Source organism: Crocuta crocuta, unplaced genomic scaffold (genome assembly GCF_008692635.1).
Source record: "Crocuta crocuta isolate KB4526 unplaced genomic scaffold, BGI_CrCroc_1.0 scaffold6, whole genome shotgun sequence".
Taxonomy (NCBI): Eukaryota; Metazoa; Chordata; class Mammalia; order Carnivora; family Hyaenidae; genus Crocuta; species Crocuta crocuta.
In genome coordinates, this window is record NW_027531917.1 from 406892 (window position 1) to 412464 (window position 5573).

At 39.2% G+C, this 5573-nt stretch overlaps 1 pseudogene; it reads left to right on the forward strand.

Moving 5' to 3' along the window:
* Positions 1–2177: 2177 nt before the first annotated feature.
* LOC144240576 (ATP synthase F(1) complex catalytic subunit beta, mitochondrial pseudogene) lies at positions 2178–3740 on the forward strand (annotated as a pseudogene).
* Positions 3741–5573: the final 1833 nt, after the last annotated feature.

Below are 5573 nucleotides of genomic sequence, written 5' to 3' on the forward strand. Positions count from 1 at the left end.
CCCTCCTCCCAAGGGCTGAGAACTGGGCAGCTGGCCCCAGTCCAGAGGAAGCCCTGCAGTTAGACTTTGGATCTTTCTCTATTTTTTTTTTCCTGATCCCTGGTCTGTGTTTTTCTCTTTTCCAAATACAGTCTTACATTTCCACAGCCTCTCTTTCTCTTCCCTGTGTCTCTCCACAGAAGGGATCCCTCCCTTCTGTACCTACGCTGACAGTTTTGTCTCTCCCGGCTCACAGTCACCTACTTATGGTCGGCCAAGTTGTTCCCATGGGCCCCTGGAAATGTCTCTGTCACTCTGCAACCTGGACTCTTGGAATTCAAAGTCCTCTGCTCTCTACCCTGCTGTGTTTGAAGGGTATGGGAACTTCGATTCCCCCTACTTCTCCACCATGTTTGATTTCCTCTCTCTGATGTTTTTATTGTACTGTTTTTATGTGCCATAAACTATACCCAAATAAAACTTTAAACTTAATCACTAAAATTTCTGTGAGTCTGACTGCCCCACTGACTGGCTGTTCCTCTATCTCTCTCCCAGTCCTCAGGCCTCTCTATTGTGTCTTCCCTGAGACACAACAATATTGAAGTTAAGCCAAATGGCTTCTAAGTGTTTAAGTAAAAGGAAGGAGTTATACATCTCTTGCTTTAAATTAAAAGTTATAATTAATTAATCTTAGTAAGGAAGACATGTTAAAAGCTGAGATAGGCCAAAATCTAGGTGTCTTACGGCAGTCATGTTGTAAAAGCCAAAGAGAAGTCATTGAAGGAAATCCAAAGTGTTACTTCAGTGAACACATGAATGACAAGAAAGCTAAAACAATCTAATTGATGATATGGAGAAAGTTTGAGTGGGTCTGGATAAAGGGTCAAATGAGCCACAACATTCCCTTAAGTCAAAGCCTAATCTAGAGCAAAGTCTCAACTCTATGAACTCTAGGGATGAGAAAAAGCTACAAAAGAAAAGCTTGAAACTAGTAGAGGTTGGTTTATGAGGTTTAAGAAAAGAAGCCATCTTCATAAGACAAAAGTATAAGGTGAAGGAGTAAGCAGTGATGTAGAAACTGCAGCAAGTTATTGAGAAGATCTAGCTAAAGATAATAAATGAAAGTGGCTGCACTAAACAACAAATTTTCGATGCAGACAAGAAAGCTTTATATGGGGAGAAAATGGCATCTAGGACTTTCTTAGCTAGAGAGAAGTCAGTACGTGACTTCAAAGATTCTCTTATGAGGGGCTAATGCAGGTGGTGACTTTAAGCTGAAGCCAATGCTCATTTATTATTTTGAAAGTTCTAGGTCCTAAGAATTATGGTAAATCTACTGTGTCTGTGCTCTAGAAATAGAACAACAAAGTCTGGTTGACAACACTTACCTTTACAACATGACTTACTGAATATTTTAAGCCCACTGTTGATACTTACTGATAAAAAAACAAAAATAATTTATTTTAAAATATCACTACTTATTGACAATGTACCTGGATCACCCAAGAGCTCTGATGGAAATGTACAATGTATGTGTTGCTTTCATGCCTACAAACACAACATCCATTCTGTAGCTTATGGATCAAGGAGTAACTTTCAAATCTTATTATTCAAGAAACACATTTTGTAAGGCTGTGGATTCAATGGATAGTGATTCCTCTGATGGATCTGGGCAAATTAAATTGAAAATATTTTGAAAGGATCCACCATTCTAGATGCCATTAAAAGCATGTGTGACTCATGGAAAGAGGCCAAATATCAACATTAACAGGAGTCTGGAAGGAGTTGATTCTAATACTCATGGAAGACTCTGAAGGGCTCAAGACTTCATGGAGGAAATAACTCCACTGTGGTGGAAATAGGAAAAGAACTAGAATTAAAAGTGGAGCCTGAAGATTGTGACTGAATTGCTGTAATCTCATGATAAAATTTTCACATATGAGAAGTTACATCTTATGGATAAACAAAGAGTGGTTTCTTGAGATGGAAACTATTCTTGGTAAAGGTGCTGTGACTATTATTTAAATGATAACAAAAGATTTCTAAATCTTATTAGTTGAAAAAGTAGTGGCAGGGTTTGAGAAGATTGACTCCAATTTTGAAAGAAGTTCTGTGGGTACAATGCTATTAACAGCATTTCCTGCTACAGAGAAACTATCTGTGAAAAGAAAAGTTAGAGTCTATTTTCGGGATCTGCCATGTTGGATTTTGTAGGTTGTATGGCTGCTCCATTGGCCTCCCGGGCCCTGTGGGGACTCGGCCCTTCAGCACTGCTACACCAAGCCTAGGTCTTACTGCAGGCCACCCTGGCAACACTCCAGCTTGCCAGAGACTATGCTGCTTAAATATCTTCTTCCCTGAAGGCAGGCACTGCCACTGGGGATATGCTGACAATCATCAGTGCACTAGTGGATGTCCAGTTTGATGAGAGACTACCACCCATCCTAAATGTACTGGAAGTGCAAGGTAAGGAGACAAGGTTAGTTTTGGAGGTGGTTCAGCATTTGTGTGAGAACACAGTAAGGATTATTGCCATGGAGGGTACAGAGGTTTAGTTAGAGGCCAAAAAGTCCTATATTCTGGTGTGCCAGTCAAAATTTCTGGTGGCTCTGAAACCTTGGGAAGAATCATGAACGTCATTGGACAAACTGTTGATGAGGGAAGTCCCATCAAAATCAATTTTTGTGAACAATTTGCACCTATTCATGCTGAGACTCCTGAGTTCATGGAGATGAGTTTTGAGCAAGAAATCCTGGTTACTGGTATCAAGGTTGTGGACCTGCTGGATCCCTATAGCAAGAGAGGCAAAACTGGGCTCTTTGGTGGTGCTGGAGTTTGCCATACAATACTGATCATGGAGTTAATCGACAATGTCATCAAAGCCCATGGTGGTTACTCTGTGTTTGCTGGTTTTTGTGAGAGAACCTATGAAAGCAATGACTTACACCATGAAATGATTGAGTCTGGTGTTATCAACTTAAAAGATGTTACCCCCAAGGTAGTGTTGGTATGTGGTCAAACAAATGAACCACCTAGTGCTCATGACAAGGTAAATCTGGATGGACTGACTGTTGTTGAATACTTCAGACATCAAAAAGGTCAAGATGTACTGCTGTTTATAGGTAACATCTTTCACTTCACCCAGGCTGGCTCTGAGGTGTCTGCTTTATTAAGCAGAATTCCTCCTGCTGTGGGATGGCAGCCTACCCTGGCTACAGACATGGTACCATAGAGGAAAGAATCACCATCACCAAGAAGGGATATGTTACCTCTGTACTTGCTGATTATTTGACTGACCCTGTCCCTTGCTCATTTGAATGCCACCACTGTGTTGTCATGCTATTGCTGCTTTGGGTGTCTATCAAGCTATGGATATTCTGGATTCCACCACTGGAATCTTGGATTCCAACTTTGTTGGAAATGAGTATTATGATGTTGCCCATGAGGTACAAAAGATCCTATAGAACTACAAATCCCTCTAGGACATCATTGCCATCCTGGGAATGGATGAACTCTTCAAGGAAGACAAGTTCACCATATCCCAGGCATGGAAAATATACCATTTCTTGTGCCAGCCATTCCAAATTGCTGAGGTTTTCATAGATCATATGGGGGAGAGTAATACCTCTGGAGACTATCAAAGGATTCTAACAGATTTTGGCAGGTGAATATGGCCATCTCCCAAAACAGCCCTTCCATATGGTGGGACCCAATGAAGAAACTTTGGAAAATCCGATAAGCTAGCTGAAGAGCATTCATGAGGGATCCTTTTAGCAAACTAACCACTCGTTTTCCATGTTATCACTCTCCTTGAACCTAATCCAAAAACCTCAGTTTGCACTGGAGACCACATGAGAGACTTGACTGAGGACATTGTGTTCTGTCTGAAGAATATTTAAAGTTTCTAATGAAAGGTACCCCTTAAAAAAAGAGACTTAATGCTGCAAACTTTACTGTTGTCTTATTTTCAGAAATTGCCACAGCCATAGCCTTTAGCAACCATCACTCTGATCAGTCAGCAGCCAACAACATCAAGACAAGATCCTCCACCAGAAAAAAAGATTGTGACTCACTAAAAGCTCAGATGATATATATCTAAATCTGTTTATACATAGCAGGTTTGTACATTCAATAGATTTCAGTATAGTGTAAACATAACATTTAAAAAATTTTTTTAATGTTTTTTATTTATTTCAGAGAGAGAGAGAGAGAGAGAGAGAGAGAACATGAGCAGGGGAGGGTCAGAGAGGAGAGAGGGAGCCACAGAATCCAAAACAGGCTCCAGGCTCTGAACTGGAGGTTAGCACACAGAGCACGACGCGGGGCTCGAACCCATGAACCATGAGATTATGACCTGAGCCGAAGTCAGATGCTTAACCGACTGAGCCACCCAGGCACCCCTAAACATAACTTTTATACGCACTGGGGAACCAAAAGTAATGTATTTTGCTTTATTGCAGTATTTACTTTATTGTGATACTTACTTTATTATGATCATCTGGAACCTGCAATATCTATGAGGTATGCCTGGAGAATATTTTATAAGCTAGAGACTGTGTAGAGCCCATATAATAATTTCCCACTTTTAATTATTCTTTAAACAGTGTGTATAATAGCTTCTACAAATAAGTAAAACTATTTATTGTGAGGATATTGAATTTTATTGAAATAGCACTATATTTTTTACTACAAAATAGTTTTTTTATATAGTGTTTATGTAAAATTTAAATAAAAATTACATACTAATTGTGAAATCATTGCAATTGTGTTCTGATATCAAGAAGAATGTAAAGGCCAATTGAAATCCCAATACTTTGAGAAAACAGCCCTAAGCATTTTGGGACTGGACTGCAATGCCTCTCTCTTTGCACACGCACATGTTCTTTTTACGAGATAATCCTTTCCATTATGCTTTGCCTGGTGGACACTTGTTCAGGGCCAGGTACTCAGAAATGCAGCCTCCATCTCTGTTATCTCACTTTCTTTATTTGTCCCTGGGAAAGTCTCTTACTTCTAACATCTGTAACATTGAATAAATACTTATTTAATGCATATCTGTTTTGAAATACCCACAAGTCTTCTATTTAAAGGAACAAAAACAGATTTACATATTGGCCTGAAGGTTTAAACATAGGCTCTCTGGAAGCACAAGTGGCAGGAAGTTCCAACACTGGGAACATTCCATCAAAAATGCCCTGCCCCTGGGTATATAAATTGAAATTCATGAACTATCAACAGGAGCTTATCTTCATTTGCCCCATGGGTGGAAAATGAAGGGAAAGTGATGGAACGGTAATGAGCAAAGCAGAGCTTCAGTAGTAGAAAAAGTAAAAACAAACTATACTACATCTTCTTTCCCACTGCCCAGTTAAGGTGCGTGTTTGTGTATATAAGTATGACCATTCTACATTCTCTCCTTTAATATGAAAAATAAAGATTGATATTAAAATTTATAATAATGATGGTAATAATAACTACATTTGCATTTGTAAACTGCTTTACATATTTTAACTTATGTTATCATATTTAATCCACACATGAGCCATTTGAAGAGGGGATATATTATTCATTCAAGGAATTAGGAATCTGAGACA